General features: G+C 47.1%; 1 pseudogene; it reads right to left on the reverse strand.

Annotated features, from left to right (window-relative positions):
- Positions 1–1,222: 1,222 nt before the first annotated feature.
- Positions 1,223–3,249, reverse strand: LOC131275813 (heterogeneous nuclear ribonucleoprotein D0 pseudogene; annotated as a pseudogene).
- Between the last annotated feature and the right edge of the window lie 20,998 nt (positions 3,250–24,247).

Genomic DNA, 24,247 nt, shown 5'->3' on the forward strand with positions numbered 1-24,247 from the left:
AGTAAAGGGGACTTGCATGTTTACCTTGTCTCCGCGGTAGTTCTTCTGCCGTGCGCCCTCCAGTCCTGAGAGCCCCCGACAAGGGCCTGGCCTCCCTTGTCCCCAGTTCGTCGCCTGCTTCTCTGGGCGACCCCTTCGTCGCCTGCTTCTCTGGGCGACCCCTTCGTCGCCGGCTTCGCCGGGCGACCCCTACGTCGCCGGCTTCGCCGGGCGACCCCATCAGCCGAACCGCGCAACCCCTTGTGAGACCGATCCCTCGTCTGCTGCCGGACCGACCCCTCGTCCCAGGTGGGACCGACCCCTCGTCCCAAGCGGGACCGACCCCTCATCCAGAGCTGGACCGACCCCTCGTCCACAGCCAGACCCCACCTCTACCGACCAAGCAAGCCGCCGCAATGCTTTTTGGGCATTTGTATATATTCTTGGCAGATATGTCTATTCAAGCCATTTTCCCATTTTTTAATGGGGCTCTTTGTCCTTTTGTTGAGTTATAGTAATTCTCTTTATGTTTTGTATATTACGCTATTAGCAGAAACAGAGTTTCCAAATATTTTCTTTCCCTTTTTAGGTTTACTTTTTTAGTTTTTGGAAAAGTAGTACAGTAGTAAAGTAGTTAAGAAGAGCTCAGGGTTCAAATATTTGGATTAGGTCCTCTTTCTGACTTCTGGAGACTCATACAATAAGTGGGCTTATATTTAAGGTTAGAGCCACCTTCTTGCTCTGTGGTCCCCATGAGCTTGCCTAAGAGGGTCAAGAGTGCAAGGGGAGCAGAAAATGAACATGTGGTTGGGGTGTTGGGGAAGAGCATGGTTGCAGACTTCTCCATGTCCTGTTGCTGGGCAGAGCTTGGATACCTTGCTCAGGAGGGTGTGCTCCCACACAGTGCTTTTCATCAGAGAGCTCTTCCCATCCTGGGAACACTGGACCCTTTTGTTTTTTTGTTTTGTTTTGTTTTTATACAAAAGGATTTATTAAAAAATCAGTAAGACACTACTACATCATGACACTGTCACACTGGACTTTTAACACAAGATTTGCTCTACAATACTGGGGAAGGGGCATAAAATAAATTGATTCTGAAGCATAGCAGTTAAGAAATAAATCAATGAAGCAAATTTCTTTTAATGAGTACTCAGAATTAAACTTCAGAGGGACCCAAGGTCCCCATTCAGGGACTTGATAGAAAAAAATTTAGTTTGAACTGCTATTAGCAAGGTGGTGGCAGGAGCCACCCTCAAATGAATCTTCAAATTGGAAAATACTGCTTCACCACCTGTTGGGGATAAGTTGCAAATGGAATAATTTAGTATGGTTTGTAGCTATTTTGATGATGGCCTTGCTTGGATACTTTCCCATAACCACTCTGCTGACCACCACCTCTTCCATGAGCTCTTCCTGCAAATCCTCCTCTAGATCCCCACTGTTGCTGTTGCTGATACTGTTCCTTTGACATGGCTACTTTTATTTCACATTTACTTAGACCAACATTATGGTATTTCTTTTCCATTATCTTCTCCACTGGTTCCTCTTCTTTAAAGGTAACAAAGCAGAATCCATGCCTCTTATTGGTCTTGTTGTCCATGGGGAGCTCTATGATTTCCACCTTACCAAAACCACCAAAGTACTCCCTTATTTTCTCTTCAGGTGTGTCTGGAGAAAGGCCACCAACAAAAAATTTTTTTTAACAGGCTCTTTTGTTTTCATGGCTTTGGCCCTTTTAGGATCAATCACCTTCCCATTCAATTTATGTTGTTTGGCACAAAGCCAAAACCCCTTGATCACCCTGTGATAGGATCTAACTTCAGAGTACAGTTTACTACTTCCCCAAATTTGGAGAAGTAGTCCTTCAGATCTTTCTTTGTAGTGTCCCAGCTAAGGCCTCCTATAAACATTTTCCCTTTATCCTCCTCATTCTTACTGGCATAGATCTTTGCACCCTACAACTCGGCGCTGCCCCTTCGGTCCCTCTGGCCGCGGTTCTGCCCCTGGTCCCAGCTTCGTTACCCACCACTGCCGCTGCCCCCTGCTCCACCGCCACCATGGCTCCCTCCTGCTCACCCGCCGAGGCGCCTACTGCCTCCGTTACCACCGCCATCACCCCGTCCTCGCCAAACTGCTCCTCCGACTTCGTACTACTGCCTCCACCGCCGCCGCTGAGACTAAACCCCGCTGCTGCCCTGAACTGAAACTAGCAGCCAAGTAATCCCCGCTGCTGCCGCGTACCTGCTCTACCTCGCGAGACACACAAGACAAAGAGGGAGCATGCGTGGCTGCAAAAGCTACTGCGCCTCTCTCTGGCCTGTCCCCTCACCTCCCACTCTCGTGTGACGTGCACTCCTGCTCTTTTTGGTTGCACTTAAAAAGAAAAAGAAGCAGTGGCGGCCCCTTTTGCCACCTCCTCACTGTAATGGCGCCGCTGCGGACCACCTAAAATGGCCAACTGAACCACTGGACCCTTTTGATGGGAAGCCTGGCCTTTTGGGAAGTTCTCTATGACTTATATCAATTCAACTGGCAATCTGCAGATGAGGTTCCAGGAAAATTCTGTCACAATTCTAAAATCATGACCTTCCAGTCAGATGGAATTTCCTATTAGAGTGCAACCCAGACCCCTTTTCAGTGGCACTCACCTAAGGGCATATGATGCCACCAAACATTTTCATGTAGACTGATGGAAAATACATGTAGTTCATGTAGACTGATGGAAAATGCTTGAGTCTGGCTTTTTCTTCCCTGAGATGGACCACAGATCTTGTATGGATACTGGTTGTTGCTCCTTGGTTTTATGAACACCTTGGAAAATTTTCAAATCCTCTCGGTGTGTCATTCTCATGCCAACACACCAGGAGCCCAGGGCAAGTCATCCAGGTTTGCTTATGGGGACTTCCTGGGATTGCTCGGTGGATTAATTTTTGAAAGCTGTTCAAGTCCTGATCCAGTCACCTGAACAAGACACAGGGAGTAAGCAATGCAGGTGGAGGCCTTTTCTGACACTAGCCGGCAGTAGATTTTCAATGTGCCCTCAGGAACTGTCACCAACGCTTGGCAGGTGGGGAGGATTAGCTAGGAATGTATCCTGATTATTAGCTGTTCCTGACAGAACGTTGTGGTCTCAGTGCCCTTCTAGAAGTACATGAAATGGCTCACTTCAGCTCTGTGGAGCTCGATGAAACTTCTGTGAATGGGGATTGGGCCAGGTGCACATAAACTCTGCATGTAGGAGGTTGTCAGCATGGTGACAGTGCTCATTGCACCTTTTTCAGGTCTCTGGGCTGCAAGTAGACCCTGTAGAAACTGGTGAGGAGGCCATGCTGCCCTGCATATCCAGGACTGGAGGATATTCCTCCTCATCAGCACACACCTGGATGGGTAAATTGAGGGAAGGTGGTCCTACACAATGTTGGCAAGGCCCTCCTGGGCTGCATCTACCACTTCAGAGGCAATGACTCTCCTTCAACCTCTTCCCACAACTTCCCATCCATCTGCTGAGGCCTCCCTTGTTCTAGGGCCATTGGGAAGGATAGCCAGGGTGAAGTAGTCAAAGCATGAATGGGCATGGATGGAGCCCATTAGAAGGCCTGAGGCTTGGAGCAGAAAGTGTAAGCAGTGAGGAGCACAAGTTATTCTGCCACTGACCTACTGGGAGTTCATAACCACGGTGTCTATTGGTGGTCTGGGGGACAGGGAAGACTGCTGTGCCAACATGAGAGAGGTTTAGTGCCCAGTGCCTGCAGGTGCTGGTGGGTCTTCTGGCCACAGGGAATTATGGGAAGCCACTGTCATGCTGCCCTACTGCCCCTGAGTGCTAAAGGGTTGATTGGGACAGAGCTGCCCCAATGGCTGCTCCAGTATCTGCTCTGATGTGAGGTCAGCCCAAGGTGTGTCCTGAGGCCTCCTGCCTCACAGGGTGGGTCCTCCATACCTCTCCTTGTCCTATTGTATTCTTAGCCCCAGGCTGCTCCAGTCAGTCTGAGGGAGAGAGTTGAAGGTGTAATGCCCTGAGGAGGCAGGTTCCAGGAACATGGGACTTGGAGGCAGGTGGGCAGTGGTGACAAGTGAACAATGTGGATGTTGGGAAGGTAGGGCTGCAGCACCACCCTGGCAGGCACCCACCAAGGCTGAGGGACTTGGCTGATGGGGAGAGACAGAGCTCCTCTTGTATCACTGGCAATGGCCACCTGAGCATGCATACTTAATGCAAGGTGGGTCCCTCCAACCTCCCTGCTTTGTCAGTCAGAGCTCCACCCCTGACACCTCACATTCATCACTTCTGTGCATTCTCTCTGGCTACTTTCCTACCTTCCAGTATACTCAGAATCCTGCTGCATCAAACTGGGTTCTAGCATCAGCTCTTTTTAGGTTATCCCACCATTTGAATAGGTCGTATATGGTGCCAAGTATTCAAATTTCTGCATTTTCAAAAAATATCATTTTGCCAGTATGTACTACATAAAATTAAAACATGAACCACACTTTTTATTGACAGAAACTCAAATCTAAAAACAGTAGTTGAGTATAATCCTTTGTATGATAGGTCTTATCATGGGAGGAATAGATACCCGCATTTCACTTAAGCCAGCTTCCGAGTCAGTTTTCTTTTTATTTTCTTAAAAGATCTATTTATTTATTTATTTCTCTCCCCTTACCACCCCCCCACCCTGGTTGTCTGTTCTCGGTGTCTATTTGCTGCATCTTCTTTGTCTGCTTCTGTTGTTGTCAGCAGCATGGGAATCTGTGTTTCTTTTGGTTGCATCATCTTGCTGTATCAGCTCTCCGTGTGTGCGGTGCCATTCCTGGGCAGGCTGCACATTCTTTTGCACTGGGCAGCTCTCCTTATGGAGTGCACTCCTTGTGCATGAGGCTCCCCTATGCGGGGGGCACCCCTTCATGGCACAGCACTCCTTGCGTGTGCATTAGCACTGTGCATGGGCTAGCTCCACACGGGTCAAGGAGGCCCAGGTTTGAACCACGGACATCCCATGTGGTAGACGGACACCGTAACCACTGGGCCAAGTCTGCCACCCCAGTCAGTGTTCTTTATCTGCAAATTGCTTGCAAATGTGCATCTAGTAATGCTGGCTGTGTGCCTCAGAGCAGAGGAAGGTGCCTGGGACCCTACCCTTCTTTAATACATGGGAGGTTTAAAGAGTTCCCTCAAATACCGGCTGGTGAATGATAGAATAAAAAAGCTGTAGATGTCAAATGACTAATATTTCCAGCAGCCACCTGCATTGTCTGACTCTCCTGTTCCTGCCTGTCACATACTTTTCCACCACCAGTGGTGTCCCATGTTAGCAGATTTCACTTCAGGTTATCCCAAGTTAGTGTTTTATCTGTATCTTTGAACATATTCTTCTCTGTCTTGCAGTAATCTTTTGTAATACATTCTGTATGATCTATGCATAGAGGGTGATTTTCCACTAGCTTGACCTTGGCAGGAAACACCAAACTCTTCTTTTATAACCTCAACTGAGCAGTCTGTTCTCAACAGGACCAGGGCCTTATAATCTTTTGCCTTCATTTCCCTCCATTTGAATCAATTTTCAGTATACGTAGCAGTTTGCTGTGGTTATGAATCCCAAAAATTGTTATTGGAGTTTGTTTGTCATCTGATGCATACCTGGGAAAGACTAAGCTATGAAGAGGGCTTGGATTGGGCCCCTTCACTAGGTAGGCCATTGAGTCTCCATCACATGGGCAGTGGTGACTGGCAGAGAAAAGTCATGGCTAAGGAAACAGTTGAGGATTCTTGAAGTTGGAGTTTGATGCTGAAGCCTTAGCTGGAATCCCAGGAAGTAAGCTCAGAGAGGAAAGAGAAGCAAGCATCAGGAAGACAGGACTTGAGGCAGGGGAAGAACACAGAGGAACAGAAAAAGCTCCTTAGATGTGGCAGAATCCCTGGGGTGAGTGAAAGACAGAGCCCTTCACCTGATTGTCTCCAGCTGACCTTGTGGAGCGAGGCAAAGCCTAGAGAGCCTCATAGACTAGAGCTGCCTTTGTGGAACAATCAGAGGAGCTTAGCCCAGAAAGAAGCAAGACTTGGGAAGAGAGGAAGCCAGGAAGCCTGTACCCTGGCTGATGTTGCCAGTCATCTTGCTCCAAGATGTTCAAATAGACTTTTTCGAGGGAAGTAACTTAGGCATTACGGCCTGGTATCTGTAAGCTCCTACCGGAAAGAAATAGCTTCAGTGGAGACTAGCAGGCTTGTGGAATTGTGCCTCAGCACCCCTTTGGCTGACTAGTCCAGCACACAACTCTGTCACCTTGTTAACAGTAACAATGTTGTGCTATTTTCCCCTTCCACTATTACCAGACCTTTTCCATCATGCAAAACTGAAATCCTTTACTCCTGATGCCTGCTCGAGTCCATATGGTTATCGATATTTTGTCTCTGTGGAGTTCATTATTTACCCAGCTGGTTTCAGTACAGTTCTGTGGTGCTTTTCCTTGTGCTGACTTCAGTTAGCACTGTGATTTCATGGTTCATCCATATTTCAGCTCTTTGCAGAACAGTATTCCTTTTCATAGCTGTACAGTTCTCTGTTGCTTATATGTACCATTTAGTTTATGCATTCATTGATGGACATTGTAGTTGCTTCCATATTTGGCTGTTGCAAATAAAGACACTGAAATCATTCCTGGATAACGTTTTGTTTGAACCCCTTTTTGACCTTTCAGTAGGAAAGTAGGTGTGCAACTGCTAAGTCATATGGAAATTCTATGGTTAACTGAGGCATCACCAAACTGGAATCCAAAGTGTCTTCACCCTTTGAACTTTCTCTCTGCAATGTGTGAGGGTTTTGATTATGCAATATCTACTTTAGTAGTTATCCAACATTTTAAAAGATGTGGTAGCACTTCCTTTTTTATTTGTATTACCCTAATGTCTCAGGATGTTTAGCACCTTCTCATCTGCTTATTTCTCATTAGTATAACTTATTTGGAAAAGGTCCAGGCACCTGCCCGTATTTTAAGTGCAGTATTTCTCCTTTTATTCTTGACTTTCAGTAACCTATAGGCTTGGCATATTAAACTCCCATCACACACATGATGTTCAAGTGTTTTGTCCCTACTTCAGGACATTTTCTTTTTCCTTTCTTGAGAATGGACTTTCATGCAGAAAAGTTTTTAATTCTGATGAGTCTGTTCTTGTGATCTTAGGGAATGATCTTTCCTTCTTGAGCAGATATTTTCATCTTAGTTGGTTTTTCATCAATATCCTTTATCATATGGAGGAAGTTGCCATCTCCTCCTACCTTTCTGAATGATTCCTTAACATGAACGGGTGTGGGACTTTTTCAAAAGCGTTTTCTGAGTCAATTGAGGGGATCATATGGCTTGTATCTTTTACTCTACAAATGTGGTCATTACCATACTTGATTTTTTCCTTTAATTGTGGAAAAATATTCATAGCACACAAATCATTTTAATCATTGTAAGTGGGACACGTGGTGACATTGATTGAGTTCGTTGATAATATTGGGTAGCTTTGACCACTGTATTCAGACTCTTTCCATCATCCCACCCAGACCTCATGTCCCTTTAGCAATAACTCCCAGCTCCCTCCTTTCACACCTCCTCTTCTGAATGATGCTGTCATGAATATTGGCATAGATCTATCTGGTTGAGTCCCTGCTTTCAGTCCTCTGGTGTGTTTTCCTCGCAGTGGAATTGCCAGCTCCCATGGTAATTCTGTGTTTAACTTTCTGGCTGCAGCATTTTAATTTCCCACCCATATTATCTAAAGGGTCCATTTTTCCACATCTTCTCAACCATTTGTTTCCATAACAACAGCTTTCAAGTGTGTGTGTAGTAAGTAGCACCTCATTTTTATCTTTGGTATCTTATTTGTATTTCTCTAATGGTAATGATGTTGAGCATCTGTTTATGTGCTTTTCAGTCATTTGTATGTATTCTTGGCAGATATGTCTATTCAAGCCCTTTTCCCATTTATTGCTGTGGCTCTTTGTGCTTTGGTGGCATTACAGTAATTCTCTTTATGTTCTGTACATTACACTATTAGCAGAAATAGGGTTTCCAAATATATTCTTTCCTTTTTTGGTGTTCTTTTTTACTTTATTGGAAAAGCAGTGTAGTAGTAACATGCAGTTAAGTAGAGATAAGGGTTCCCAATTCGGGAATAGGTGCATTTTCTGGGCCAGGGCCTACTTTTCAAGTTAAAGCCACCTTCTCACTCTGTGGTCCCCACAAGCTTGCCTGAGAGATTCAAGGTTGTGAGAGGAGCTGAAAATAAAGGGTTGGCAGGGCTAATGGGGAAGAGCAGGGTTGCAGACTTGTCCATGTCCTGTTGCTGGGCAGAGTTTGTATTCCTTGCTCAGGATGGAGTGGTCCCATACAGTGGTTTCAATCAGATGGCTCTTCCCCTCCTGGGAACACTGGACCCTTCTGGCAGAAGGCCTGGCATTTTGGAAAGTTCTCTAGGACTTACATTGCTTCAGCTGACAATCTGCAGATGAGGCCCCAGGAAACTTCTGTCACACTTTGAAATCATGACCTTCCAGCCAGGTGGAATTTCCTATGCGATGTAGCCCAATCCCCTTTTCTGTGGCCCTCAGCTGAGGGCATATGATGCCTCCTAACATGTTCTAAGGTTCACGTTGACTGATGGAAAATGCTCGAGTCTGGCGTGTTCTTCCCCGAGATGTACCACAGGTCTTGTACAGATTCTGTTTGCTACTCCTTGGTTTTATGAACATCTTGGAAAAATTTCAAATCCTCTCAGTGCATCAGGCTCCTACCAATATGCCCAGAGTCCAGGGAAAGTCATCCAGGTTTGCTTATGGGGAAGTCCTGGGATTGTTAGGTGGATTGCCTTTTGAAAGTTGTTAAAGTCCCATTTCAGTTACCTGGATGAAGTGCAGGGATCAGAAGAGGCAGGTGGAGGCCTTTCCTGGCACCAGCCTGTGCTAGATTTTCAATGTGCCCTCAGGAACTGGCACCAGCCCTTGGCAGGCAGGGAGGCTTAGCTAGGAGGGTCCACTTGTCGTCAGGTGCTCCTGACACAGAAAACGGTGGCCTCACAGTTTCCTTTCTGGAAGTACATGAAATGGCTCACTTCAGCCGCTGGGCATCTTGATGAAGCTACTGTCAAAGGGGAATGGGCCAGGTGCACATACACACTGCATGTAGGCGGTTGTCAGCATGGTGACAGTGCTCAGTGGACCTTTATAAGGCCTCTGGGCTGCAGCAGACTGTGCAGAAACTGGTGAGGAGGCCTTGCCCCTTTGGCTGTCCAGGCTTGGAGGAGGTTCCTCCTCACCAGCACATCCCTGGATGGGTAAATCTAGGGCAGATGGTCCTGCACTGTGTTGGCAAGGCCCTCCTGGGCTGCTTCCAACACTTTGCAGGCAGTGACTCTTCCTTGACCTCTCTTCACTACTTCCCCTCCATCTGTCCAGGCCTCTCCTGTTCTAGAGCTGTTGGAAAATACAGCCAGTCTGAAGTAGTCACAGCATGCACGGGATTGGATAGAGCCCATCGGAAGTCCTGGGACTTGGGGCAGAAGGGCTGAACAGTGAGGAGCACAGGTCATCCAGCCACTGAGCTGCTGGGAGTTTCTAACCATGGAATCTGTTGGTGGGCTGAGGGATAGGGATGACTGCTATGCCAATGTGAGTGAGAGCTTTAGTGCCCAGTGGCTGCAGGTGCTCGTGGTTCTTGTGGCTGCAGAGAACTACAGGAAGCCCCTGTCATGCTCCCTTACCACCCTGAGTGCTTCAGGGCTGATTGGGACAGAACTTCCCCCATTTCTCCTGCAGTATCTGCACTGAGGTGCAGGTAAGCCCAAGGTGTGTCCCCAGGCCTCCTGCCTCACAAGTTGGATCCTCCACACCTCTCCTTGTCCTTAATGTACTTCTAAGCCCCAGGCTGCTATGGCCCATCTGAGGGATGGAGTTGGAGTTTTAGTGCCCTGAGGAGGCAGGTTCCAGGAACACTGGGACTTGGAGGCAGGTGGGCAGTGGTGCCAATTGAACTTGGTGGCTATTAGGAAGAAGGGGGCTGAAGCACCACCCTGGCAGCTACCAACATGTGGCTCATCCACTGAAGATGAGGGACTCAGCTGATGGGGAGAGACAGAGCTCCCCTTCTTACACTGGCAATGGCCACCTGAGCATGCATAACTTAATGCAGGGTGGGTCCTTCTGGCCTCCCTGCTTTGTCAGTCAGAGCTCCATCCCTGACACCTCATCTTCAGCCCCTCTGTGCTTTCTCTCTGGCTACTTTCCCCACCTTTGAATATAATCAGGATCCTGCCATGTCCAACTGGGTTCAAGCCTCAGCTCTTTTTAGGTTATCCCATCATTTGAATAGGTCATATATGGTGCTGAGTATTCAAATTTCTGCATTTTCAAAAAATATTATATTGCCAGCATGTACTATATAAAATTAAAACATGAACCACAACTTTTTGTTAACAAAAACTCAAATCTAAAAATAATAGCTCTGTATATTCCTCTGTATGACAGGTCTATAATGAGAGGAAGGGATACCGCATTTTGCTTAAGCCAGCTTCCGAGTCAGTGTTCTTTACCTGCAAATTGCTTGCAAATGTGCATCTCCTAAAGCTGGCTGTGTGCCTCTGAGCAGAGGAAGGCTCATGGGTCCCTACCCTTCTTTAATACATGAGAGGTTTAAAGAGTTCCCTCAAATACCGGCTGGTGAATGATAATGAAAAAGCTATAAGTGTTAAATGACATATTTCCTTCAGCCACCCGCAGTTGTCTGACTCTCTTATTGCTGCCTGTCACATACTTTTCCAAATCATCAGTGGTGTCTCATGTGAGCAGATTCCACTTCAGGTTATCCCAGGTGAGTATTTTATCCATATCTTTGAATATATTCTTACCTGTCTTGCAGTAATCTTTTGTAATACCTTCTGTGCAATTCATGCATAAAGGGTGATTTTCCACCAAATTGACCTTGGCAGGAAATACCAAGCTCTTCTTTTATAAGCTCAACTGAGCAGTCTGTTCTCAACAGGAGCAAGTCCCTTATAATCTTTGCCTTCATTTCCCTCCATTTGAAACAATTTTCAGTATACATAGCAGTTTGTTATGGTTATGAATTCCAAAAACTGTTATTGGAGTGTGTTCATCATGAGGTCTGTACCGGGGATAGACTAAGCAATGAGGGGGGCTTTGATTGGGCCATGTCACTAGGACATGGAGCCCCCATCCCATGGGCAGTGGTGACTGGCAGAGAAAAGACATGGCAAAGGACAGAGTTGAGGATTCTTGAAGTTGGAGCTTAATGTTAAAGCCTTATCTGGAATTCCCAGAAGTAAACTCGGAGAAGAAAGAGAAGCAAACCCATCAAGACACTACTTGAGGCAAGGGAAGAACACAGAGGAATAGAAACTGCTCCTTAGACATGGCAGAATACCCGGGGTGAGTGAGAAACACAGTCCTTCACCTGATTATCTCCAGCTGACCTTGTGCAGAGAGGCAAAGCCTAGAGAGCGTCATAGTCTACAGCTGCCCTTGTGGAGCAAACAGAGGAGTTTAGCCCATAGAGAAGCAAGACTTGGGAAGAGAGGAAGCCAGGATGCCTGCACCCTGGCTGATGATACCAGTCATTTTGCTCCAAGACTTGCAAATAGACTTTGTCAAGGGAAGTAACTTAGGCATTACAGCCTGGTATCTGTAAGCTCCTACAAGAAAGAAATACCTTCAGTGGAGCCTAGCAGGCTTGTGGAATTGTGCATCAGCACCCCTTTGGATGATTAGTACAGCACACAACTCTGTCATCTTGTTAACATTCACAATGCTGTGCTATTTTCCCTTCCCACCATTACCAGGCATGTTCCATCATGCAAAACTGAAATCTTTTACTGTTGATGCCTGCCCCGAGTCCATGTGCTAATCGATATTTTGTCCCTGTGGAGTTCACCATTTACCCAGCTGATTTCAGTGTACTTCTGCAGTGCTATTCCTTGCGCTGACTTCAGTTAGCACAGTGCTTTCATGGTTCATCCATATTTCAGCTTTTTGGAGAATAGCATTCCTTTTTATAGCTGTACAGTTCTCTGTTGCCTATATATACCATTTAGTTTATTCATTCATTGATGGACATTGGAGTTGCTTTCACTTTTGGATATGGCAAATAAAGACACTAAAATCATTCCTGGATAACGTTTTGTTTGAATACCTATTTTGACCTTTCAGTATAAAAGTAGGAGTGCAACTGCTAGGTCGTTTGGAAATTCTATTGTTAACTAATTGAGGCATCAACAAACTGGAATCCAAGGTGGCTTCACAGTTTTAACTTTCTCTCTGCAATGTGTGAGGGTTTTGATTATACTACATCTATTTCAGTAGTTATCCAACATTTTTAAAGAAGTGGTAGCACTTCCTTTGTTATTTGTATTTCCCTGTTGTCTCGGGATGTTTAGCACCTTCACATATGCTTATTTCTCATTAGTATATCTTCTTTGGAAAAGGTCCAGTCACCTGCCCCTATTTTAATGGTGGTATTTCTCCTTTTGTTCTTGACTTTCAGTAGCTTATAGGCTTGGCATATTAAACGCCCATCACACAGATGATGTTCAAGTGTTTTGTCCCTACTTCAGGAAATTTTCTTTTTCCTTTCTTGATAATGGACTTTCATGCAGAAAAAGTTTTAAAATCTGATGAGTCTTCTGATTTAGGGAAAAGTCTTTCCTTCTTGAGCAGGTCTTTTCATCTTAACAGCTGGTTTTTCATCAATATCCTTTATCATATGGACAAAGATGCCATCTCCTACCTTTCTGAATGTTTCCTTAACATGAACGGGTGTGGGAATTTTTCAAAAGCATTTTCTGAGTCAATTGAGGGGATCATGTGGCTTGTATCTTTCATTCTATAAATGTGGTCAGTGCCATACTTGATTTTTTCCTTTTAATTGTGGAAAAACATTCATAGCATAAAAATCACTTTAATCATTGTACGTGGGACACATGGTGACATTGATGGAGTTCACTGATAATATTTTGTAGCTTTGACCATTATATTCAGACCCTTTCCATCATCCCAACCAGACTTCATGCCCCTTTAGCAATAACTCCCAACTCCCTTCCTTTACAACTCCTCTTCTGAATGAGGCTGTTATGAATAATAGCATAGGTATATTTGGTTGAGACCCTACTTTCATTCCTTTGGTGTGTATACATAGGAGTGGAATTGTCAGCTCCCATGGTAATTCTGTGTTTAACTTTTGTGTATCAGCATTTTAAATTCCCACCCATAGTGTTTAAGGGGTTCATTTTCCACATCTTTTCAACCATTTTTTCCCTAACAACAGCTTTCAAGAGTGTGTGTAAAAAGTAGTGCCTCGTTTTTATCTTTGGTGTCTTATTTGTATTTCTCTAATGGCTAATGATGTTGAGCATCTGTTTATGTGCTTTTCAGTCATTTGTATGTATTCTAGGCAGATATGTCTATTCAGGCCCTTTTCCCATTTATTGCTGTGGCTCTTTGTGCTTTGGTAGAGTTACAGTAATTCTCTTTATGTTCTGTACATTACGCTATTAGCAGAAATAGGGATTCCAAATATTTTCTTTCCATTTTTGGTTTTTTTTTACTTTATTTGAAAAGTAGTGTAGCAGTAATATGTCATTAAGTAGAGATGAGGGTTCATGATTCAGGATTAGGTCCTTTTTCTGGTCCAGTGCTTACATTTCAGATTCAATCCACCTTCTCTCTCTGTGGTCCCCACGAGCTTGCCTAAGAGGGTCAAGGTTGTGAGAGGAGCTGAAAATGAAGGAGTGGCAGGGCTGCTGGGGAAGAGCAAGGTTGCATGTCCTGTTGCTGGGGAGAGGTTGGATGTCTTGCTCAGGATGAAGTGCTCCCCCAAAGTGCTCTCACTCATAGAGCTCTTCCCCTCCTGGGAACACTGGACCCTTCTGGTGGAAGGCCTGGCCTTTTGGGAAGTTCTCTATGACTTACATCGCTTCAGGTGGCAATCTGCAGACTCATTTTCAGCCAAAGTTCAAGAAGAGGCATGTGTAGGGAGGTCTCATCTGAGTCCAACTCCATCACCTTCAGGATATTCCAAAGTAGGGCCCAGTGGCAGGGCACTGAAGCTTAGAACCACCTGCCATCAATGTAGACCTGTTTGTCCCTGTAGCCCTCAGGAGCACCAGTACCCAGGGCTTTATCTACTTAGCTGCTCCTTGGCGAGAAGGTCATCTGCTTTAGTTTGGAAATCTTGGCAATATACATGTTGAATCGCCTGCTATGGTGGCTTTGAATGACAATCAGTAGGAAAATCACCTGGTTGCATTGCATGCTCTGGCCGAGCAAAATGTGCTTCCAGTTTTTATTTTTATTTTTTTTCAGAAACTGATCGTTATTACTCAAGTCAATGGCAAAACAACCCATACAACCACTTTTGATGGTCATGATGGCTTCTTATAATGTGCCTCATACACAGAACACAAGGACCTATAATCCCACTTGACCATAGTGCCTCAAGTGAGCAGAAATTATTTCCACTGAAAAGTCTCACAACCAGATATGTAAGCAGCTTTGTTTTGGGTCCCCCAAACCTGGAGAAAAGAAAATTGTTCATTAATACTGTACCAAAAAGCAGGGTGAGAGGAGAAAGGGCAGGCTTATTTCTAAGAGTCAGATGGGTCCTCAGGGGCCCCTCTCATCCCAGAAAAGAAACACAGAGAAAGAGAGGGAATTGACAAGGAACAGGAAAGTCTCTGAGCCTCTCTTCTCTGGGAGACAGGCCTCTGGGGGTGGAGGTGAGGGGGTGGGGGTGGGGAGGGGTTGGCTGGCAGGGAGCCAAGGGAGGAGCCCTCAGGCAACCAGTGGAAAAGGCCAGGTTTTCAGTTAAAAATATGAAGGTGATGCAATTGGAGACAGCATGTCTGTGACCATTGCCATGGGAGAGACCTGCAGTGCAATGCCGACCCTAGGTAGGCCCATTTGACCAGGTCTTGGAACTTTGGTTGTCAAGGAATCCCCCTCTGAAGAGTGACCTGGAAGCCTGGCCCAACCCAGACTCTTGGCTTGGACCCGGTGAGCTATCGGATGGAGAGATGTTCTCACATCAGTCACAGATCTGGCCCACGAGTCCCCTACTGTCCCTTCTGCAAGGGTCCCTGCCCCTCCTCCTGCCTTCAAATCCAGCCCCCTGCCCTCCAGGAAGTGTGAGGAAGGAACAGTTCTTATCCAACGTGGCACCTAGTGGTGGCGTTTGGCTCTGGCTTTCTGTAATGGAGTCGCTTTCTTGTTCATGTTTCTTCTTCTGTCTCTTTTGTTTCCATGATACATAGATTAGAAAACAACTGTACAGGACACAATAGAAGAGGTTCTCTTCAACCCCAGGCCCCACTCAGCAGACTCCTTCCATGTCAGTGATCTCTTTCATCACCGTGGGGCCTACTCGTGGCATGTCGTGAGTACCTTTTGGAACACTGCTCCCCTGCAATGCATTAGTTTCCATGGCACTCGACATGCTCCCCCAGTCCATTCAGTGGGTTTCAGCAGGATAATGGCCACATCTGTCCTAGAACTATCATTGGGGACAAGTCCAAGTCGAGAAAACGCCCCACATCGCAAATGTCTTGGCACTCCCTGCATTAGGCAACTCCCGTGGCCACCGTCTCCAAAGCAAAGAGGTGGGTTAAGGGTGGGGCAACTCTGATGTGTGCAGGGGATGGGGGCCTGCATGCCAGGGAGGAGGTGGGTGTAGCCACCCCGGCTGGTGGGGCACTGGTGGCTTGGTGCGGGCTTGGTGGGCACCAGAGTGAGGGATAGCGGGAATGACAGGATTTAATAGCCTCAGTTCCTTTAAGTGAGTTCCAAGTCAGTTCTTTATCTGCTATTTGCTTGCAAATGTGCATCTCCTAATGCTGGCTGGATTAGACAGATCAGAGGAATGTTCATGGGACCCTATCCTTCTTTAATTCATGAGAGGTTTAAAGAGTTCACTCCAATAGCGGCTTGTCAATAATAGAATAAAAAAGCTGTAGGTGTTAAATGACTTACATTTCCAGCAGCCACCTGCATTGTCTGAATCTCTTTTGATTGCCTGTCACAAACTTTTCCACCATCACAGCTGTCCCATGTGAGCAGATTCCACTTCAGGTTATCCCAAGTTAGAATTTTATCAATATCTTTGAATATATTCTTACCTGGTTGCAGTAATATTTTGTAATACCTTCTGTGCAATCTATGAAAAAGGGGTGATTTTCCATCAGTTTGACCTTGGCAGGAAGCCCGGAACTCTTCTTTGATAAGCTCAGCTGAGCAGTCTGTCCTCAACAGGAGCAAGCCAATTATAATCTGTTGCCTTCATTTCCCTAAATTTGAACCAAATTTCAGTCTACATAGAAGTTTGCTATGGTTATGAATTCCAAACATTGATATCGGAATGTGTTTGTCATCTGATCTGTACCTGGGAAAGACTAAGCTATGAGGGGGGCTTTGATTGGGCCACATCACTAGGACATGGAGACCCCATCCCGTGGGCAGTGGTGACTGGCAGAGAAAAGACATGGCAAAAGACACAGTTGAAGTTGGAGTTTGATTCTGAAGCCCTAGCTGGAATTCTGGGAAGTAAGCTCAGAGAGGAAAGAGAAGCAACCATCAGGAAGACAGGACTTGAGGAAGGGGAAGAACACAGAGGAACAGAAACAGCTCCTTGGATCTGGCAGAATCCCCGCGGTGAGCGAAAAACAGAGCCCTTCACCTGATTGTCTCCAGTTGACCTTGTGCAGAGACGCAATGCCTGGAGAGCCTCATAGCCTACAGCTGACTTTGCGGAGCAAACAGAGGAGCTTAGCCCAGAGAGAAGCAAGACTTGGGAAGAGAGGAAGCCAGGCAGCCTGCACCCTGTCTGATGTTGCCAGTTCTCTTGCTCCAACGCGTAGAAACAGACTTTGTCGAGGGAAGTATGTTAGGCATTATTGCCTGCGATAGATCACCTGGCCCAGGCCAAGGGTCTGGGTTGGGCCAGGCTGCCAGGCCCCTCTGAAGAGGGGCTTTCCTCGCCAGCCCAAGTCCCCGAGGCCTTCTCCAGCGGGGGCCTACCTAGGGCCGGCCGGCGTTGCCCTGCAGGTCTCTCCCATGGCAATGGTCACAGACATGCTGTCTCCCATCTCTATCGCCTCCACCTTTTATCAGGGGAACCCCGGCCTTTGCCACCGGTGGCCTGCGGTCTTCAGCCTGGGCTCCCAGCCAGGCCTGCAGAGGCCTGTCTCCCGGAGAGGACAGGCCCAGAGTCTTCCCTCTCCCTTGTCAATGACCTCTCTTTCTCTGCGTTTCTTTTCTGGGACAAGAGGGGCCCCAGCGCACCCCGACGACTCTGAGCAATGAGCCTGCCCTTTCTCCTCTCGCCCTCCTTTTTGGGACCGTACGAACGAACGAGCATTTCTCTCGGCTCTGGGGTGGGGGGACGCAAAACCAAACTGCTTACCTATTGGGTGGTGAGACACTTGCGTGGAAGTCATTTCTGCTCACTTGAGGCAGGCACTGCGGTCAAGTGGGCTTACAGGTCCAGGTGTTCCATGGACCGGGTACATTCTAAGCAGCCATCGTGACCGTCCAAAGTGGAAGTATGGGTTGTTTGGGCATTGACTCGAGTCGTAACCGTCCATTTGTGGGGGGGAAAAAAAGTGAGAACCCATCATCTTAAGCACATTTCGCTCTGCCAGAGCACGCCACGCAACCAGGTGATGTTCCTATTGATTGCCGTTCCGAGCTACCGTAGCGGGCAATGCCGCAGGGATACTGTCCAGATTTCCAAACCAAAGCAGATAGCCCTTCTCGCCGAGGTGCAGCTGCCTGGTCGATCAAGCCCCAGGCCCTGGTGCTCCTGAGGGCTGCGGGGACACCCAGGACTATGCGGCTGAAGGCAGGTGGCTCCGGGCCTCAGTACCCTGCCAGTGGGCCCTACTTGGGGATCCGTGCTCTTCCATGGGGGGTAGGGGGAGTCAGTTGCGGGGGGCCTCCCTACCCATGCCTCTTCTTCTGTCACTTTGGCTGCGGCTGAGCCTGGCACTGGGTGCGTGCATGCTCAGGAGACAGGCTTCTGCATGTCTCTGGACAGGCCCCATGCCAGCTGGGACCTGAGCCTCAGCCCAGGTGCAACACCTGCGCTCAGGTTCGTTGGAGTGGCCCAGGTCAGCTGAGAGGGAGGAGAAGATGGTCCTCACCGCGGAGGGAAGCAATAGTGCCGACACCTGCCAGCGGGAGAGCCGCATCCAACAGCCCTGTGGGATCTAAGCCCCCTCTCGCTCCATCCGCTGCCTCCGCCCCACCCCCTCCTGTCGGGGCGCCCAGCCGGAGCCAGGTGTCGGGGTGGGGGGGCAAGCGCTGGGCTTCCCGCGCCGCCGTAGACCGCTCTCTGACGCCCGCCCAGCCGGGACCAAAGCGCAGGCGCCCCAGCCAGCTGGGCCGGCCACGCCCAATGCCGCCCTGGTGCGCAGGCGCCCCTCACCCTGCCCCCTGCAGACTCGCCCCAACCCCGCCCCACCTGGTTGCTCTGGAGACGGTGGCCACTGGCGGGAGGTGCCCAAGGCCGGGAGTGGGAAGACAGTTGGGATGGATTGGGGGGGGAGGCGTTTGCTGCACTCGGGACTTGTCCCCAGTGGCAGTGCCGGGACAGATGCGGCCAACAGGCATCCTGCCGAAACCCACCCAATGCACTTCGGGGAGCGCGTCCACTGCCAGGAAAACCTCCAGCGCTGGGGGAAGCGGGGTTCCAAAATGTATAGGCCGAATGCCAGCAGGAGGCCACGGGGACGGGACGGAAGGGGTCGCCGACGTGGGGGGAGCCTGCTGGGTGGGGACTGGGCTAGGAGAGAAGCTCTGCTATGGTGTCCTGGACAGTTGTTCCCTCCTGTCTGTCTGGTGAAAAGCCAGGAGACAGAAGAAGCTCCAGGAACAAGAGAGCGGCTCCATTGCCCAAAGTCAGAGCCGAAACTTCCACCGCTAGGGGCTACTGTTGGATAGGAATAGTTCCTTCCGGACACTTGCTGGAGGGCAGAGGGCTGAGTTCTAAGGCAGCGGGAGGGGCAGGGCCCCTTGCAGAAGGGGCTGTGGGGGATGGGACCCCAGGGCCAGACTTGGGGCTGCTGGGAGAGCCCCCTCTCCATGCGATAGCTCACCTGGCCCAGGCCAAGGGTCTGAGTTGGGCCAGGCTGCCAGGCCCCTCTGAAGAGGGGCTTTCCTCACCAGCTTAAGTCCCCGAGGCCTCCTCCAGCGGGTGCCTACCTAGGGCCGGCCGGCGTTGCCCTGCAGGTCTCTCCCACGGCAATGGTCACAGACATGCTGTCTCCCATCGCCCTCGCCTCCACCTTTTGTCAGCGGAACCCTGGCCTTTCCCACCGGTGGCCTGCCGGTTTAGGCCTGGACTCCGGGCCACGCCTGCAGAGGCCTGTCTCCCATAGAGGACAGGCCAAGAGGTTTTTTTCCTTCAATCTGTTTATATGGTGCATTACATTGATTGATTTTCTTATGTTGAACCATCCTTGCATACCTTGAATGAATCCCCCTTGGTCGTGGTGTATAATTTGCTTAATGTGTTGTTTAATACAATTAGGAAGTATTTTGTTAAGTATTTTTGTGTCTAGGTTCATTAGAGAAATTGGTCTGTAATTTTCCTTCCTTGTGGTGTCTTTGTTTGGCTTTGGTACTAGGGTAATGTTGTCATCAAAGAAGGACTTAGGCAATGTTCTTTCTGTTTCAATTTTTTGGAAGTGTTTCGGCAGGATTGGTGTTAGTTCTTTCTGGAATATTTTGTAGAATTCACCTGTAAAGCTGTCTGGGCCTGGGCTCTTCTTAGTTGGGAGATTTTTAATGACTGATTCTATCTCTTTACTTGTGATTGGTTTGTTGAGATCATCGATTTCTTCTTTCATCAATATAGCCTCCTTATGTGTTTCTAGGAATTTTTCCATTTCCTCTAAATTGTCATTTTTGTTGAAATATAGTTTTTCAAAGTATCCTCTTATGATAGTCTTTATTTCTGTGGGGTCAGTGGTGATATTGCCTTTCTCATTTCTTGTTTTGTGTATTTGCATCTTCTCTCTTTTTTTCTTTGTTAGTCTCGCTAAAGGTTTGTCAATTTTGTTGATCTTCTCAAAAAACCAGCTCTTGATCTTGTTTATCATTTCAAGTGCTTTCTTATTTTCTATTTCATTTAGTTCTACTCTTATCTTTGTTATTTCCTTCCTTCTTCTTCCTGTGGGATTACTTTGCTGTTTTTTTTTCTAATTCCTCCAAATGTGCAGTTAGTTCTTCAATTTTTGTTCTTTCTTCTTTTTCGATGCATGAATTTATGGCCATAAATTTCCCTCTCAGTACTGCTTTTGCTGCATCCCATAAATTTTGGTATGTTCTGTTTTTATCATTTGTTTCAAGGTAGTCATTGATTTCTTTTGAGATTTCCTCTTTGACCCACTGGTTATCTAAGAGAGTGCTGTTTAATTTCCATATCTTGTTGTGAAATCTGGGCCTCTGGCCCTTGCAGATTTCCAGCTTCACTCCACTGTGGTCAGAGATATTATTTTGTATGATTTTTATCTTTCTGAATTCATTAAGCCTTTCTCTGTGGCCTAGCATATGGTCTATGTTGGAGAATGATCCATGTGCACTTGAGAAAAATGTATATCCTGCTGTGTTTGGGTGTAATGATCTGTATATGTCTATTAGATCCAGCTCCTCTAATATACTGTTCAAATATTTTATTTCATTTTTTTTTTAAAGATTTATTTATTTATTTATTCCCCCCCCTCCCCTGGTTGTCTGTTCTTGGTGTGTATTTGCTGCGTCTTGTTTCTTTGTCCGCTTCTGTTGTTGTCAGCGGCACGGTAAGTGTGGGCGGTGCCATTCCTGGGCAGGCTGCACTTTATTTTCACGCTGGGCTGCTTTCCTCACGGGTGCACTCCTTGCGCATGGGGCTCCCCCACGCGGGGGACACCCTTGCGTGGCACGGCACTCCTTGCGTGCATCAGCGCTGTGCATGGCCAGCTCCACACGGGTCAAGGAGGCCCGGGGTTTGAACCGCGGACCTCCCATATGGTAGACGGACGCCCTAACCATTGGGCCAAAGTCCGTTTCCCAATATTTCATTTCTTTAGTGATTCTCTTTTGAGATGTTCTGTCCAGAGTTGATAGTGGTGTATTAAAATCTCCCACTATAATTGTAGATGCATCTGTTCTTTCACTTAGTTTTTCCAGCATTTGCCTCACATATTTAGAGGCACCCTTGTTAGGAGCAAAAATATTTATGATTGTTCATTCTTCTTGACAGATTGTCCCTTTCACTAATATATAATATCCTTCTTTGTCTCTCACAACTGTTTCACATTTAAAGTCTATTTTGTCTGGTATTATATAGCTCCTCCTATCCTTTTTTGGTTATTGTTTGCTTGTAAGATTGTTTTCTAACCATTCACTTTCAGCCTCCACGAGTCTCTGGGTCTAAGATGTGTCTCTCGTAGAGTGCATATAAATGGATCATATTTCCTTATCCAGTGTCCCAGTCTGAATCTTTTGATAGGTGAGTTTAATCCGTTGACATTCAGTGTTATTACTTTCAAGAAATTATTTATGTTAGCCATATTTTGATTGGACTTGTGTTTGTCATATTTTATTTGTGTTTTTTCTTCTCTTGTTGTCTTTTTTGTTGCTCTTACACTCTCCTCCAACTCTTCCTGTCCTGTTTTTTCCTTTCTTCCTGTAGAACTCCCTTTGGAATTTCTTGAAGGGAGGTTTCTTGTTGGCATACTCTTTCACTTTCTGTTTCTCTGTGAATATTTTGAACTCTCCCTAATTCTCGAATGCTAGTTTAGCTGGATAGAGTATTCTTGTTTGGAAATTTTTTTCTTTTAGTGTTCCAGCCAGTGGGATGATCAATGGGAGCTCCAGATCCTAGGAGGGAAAGAATGGCATGGGACTAGAGAGACACAAGGAATGACAGCAAGACAGCATTCTGATCAAGCTGCAAAACTTTATTGAGGGGACTGAGCATACATACTCTAGGGAGGAGGGGGTTGGGTAAGGATAGGTGGCGGTCTGGGATTGGCCGCTGCTGTTGCTAGGGTGGGAGGCAGATTTGAGGTATGAACTTTTGGCGGGAACTGGTTCTGTAAAGAAGGGGGGAGGGTGACCTAAGCTATTGTTGTATCAGCTGGGGCAGCCATGTTACCGGCATTGCTGAAAGGTAGATTCTATGCATGCTGCCTTAATCACCCACAACATCTCCTCCCTTTGTTTTTCAAAAGGATGGAGGAAGAATGCTCATCGAGCACTCTTTTGGCATTAACCTGCCGGGGGAAGTAGAGGCCTCATTCCCCATGTTGTTTGTGGCTCTGTTTTTCTGGGGAGGGGAATTTGGGGTAGGATTCGCGCAGAGTGAACCCTTATTTGCACAGAGTGAACCCCTATGCTAATGGGGCATGCTTCTCAAGGAGCTCGAAAATGGCCTTTAATTGTTTTGACCCTCCTTTGCAGTGCTTTGCCCCACACCCAGTGGTACCAATCAAAGCATAGTTTCGAGTTATATGCTGTTCCTGTAGGAGGGGGCTCTTCACCCGTGAGGGTGGTCAGCAGTTAGTTAATTTAGAGATATACCTTGATCAGCAAGGTGAAGCCGGTGATAGTGCACTTGAATAGGCCTGCTAAGAGCGGAATCAATTTTGTCTTTTACTAGTTGTATAATTCTTTTTATGGCCCAAGGTGCAAAGGATATTACAAGGAGTATGGTTATTAAGGGACCTAATATGGGGAGAATGTAAGGAAGGACTCCGTTGAATCCCCAGGAGGCACCTCCTTGGGCTTCTCACTCACGTTTGTGGTTTGCAATTCCTTCCCTAAGTTTGGACATGGAATCTTTGACTAAGTCAAAATGTTCAGCGTAAAAGCAACATTCCTCACCTAGTGTGGCACGAAGTCCTCCTTGCTTAAGGAAAAGTAGATCTAGGCCTCTCCTGTTTTGGAGAACAACTTCTGATAAGGATGTAAGGGATTTTTCGAGATAGGTGATGGAGTTTTCAATGCGTGCTAAATCTTCATCTATAGCAGCTCTCAGGTGGGACAAACCTTGCTTTTGGAGAACGACAGTGGTGGTTCCAGTACCTAGGCCAGCAATACCTAAAAGAGGGGCAATAGTGACAGCTGTAACAAGTTCTCTTTTGTTCCTTGATATGGTTGGAGGTTGTGCGTCCCAGTATTGATAAAGGTCTTCTCCTCTACAGAAGATGACGCGGGGCAGCACAGCTACTAAGAGGCACACTTCTTTAGTCTTGTTGAGGGATTTTTGCTGATACACAAGGAGTAAGCCCTGTGGAAGAGCATAGCCATTTTACCCCTATTGGGGGAATGTAGAATTTACCTGTTGGTGGAGAGGATGACTGTGCACAGACCTTATTAAAGGAGGAGGGGATAGTACCAATGCAATGTCCAGAGTAAATAACAGATTGCACGGTGAGGCCGATTTTTGTTGTATTCCAAGAGCATTGGGGAGGATTATCCTCATTTGAAGTATTAAATGAGGTATTAAGGGCGACAGGATCATAAAAAGGTGGGTTGGCAGAAAAACATAACCAACAACTATGGGTAAAGTTAGGCTGGGAGGAGTTTAGGGAGAGAAAGGCAGCTTGGAGCATTGACCAGAATGGGTTATAAGTTGGTTTAGGCTCCATGGAAGTTTTTGAGGGCAACAGTGTTAGACTGGTAGCAAAGGAAGAATGGGTTGAAATGATTTGATTGGTGGGTTTGTGAGGAGGGGTAGTTGCGATTTGAGGGGATGGGGGTGAAGCTTGGCGAGGAGGGGGAGCGAGCACTACATTTGGCCCAATGACGATTGATGGTTGCTGTACTGCTTCCTTTTTTATTATGATAAGACTCCCTGGGTTAGTTCCTGATACATAGAGCCTGATACCCCAGGTTCGACCGATTGTCCAAGCGAGGTTATTGGGGAGCTGTACAGTGATATTTAATCCTATGCAGGTCCCTGGGGTGGTGCGGCCGAGCCCATCCGTGGAAGAAGGTTTGCAGCGAGGGGGAGTTCGTGTTAGGGTAAGATATTGATCGATGGTACTAGGTTTCCAATCAGTGGCTAATGTTTCACACCCCCAGTATGCACAATAGTATTGATTGGGGGCATTGCAATAGGTTTTTCCAGGATTTGAGGCTGGGCACATGTAGACCTGGCTGAGGTTAAGATTTTGGCGTACGCCAGCACGGCCTCCTCTACGGGAAATACTGGAGCCGCTATTGGCATTGGGGAA

Source organism: Dasypus novemcinctus, chromosome 24 (assembly GCF_030445035.2).
Source record: "Dasypus novemcinctus isolate mDasNov1 chromosome 24, mDasNov1.1.hap2, whole genome shotgun sequence".
Lineage (NCBI taxonomy): Eukaryota > Metazoa > Chordata > Mammalia > Cingulata > Dasypodidae > Dasypus > Dasypus novemcinctus.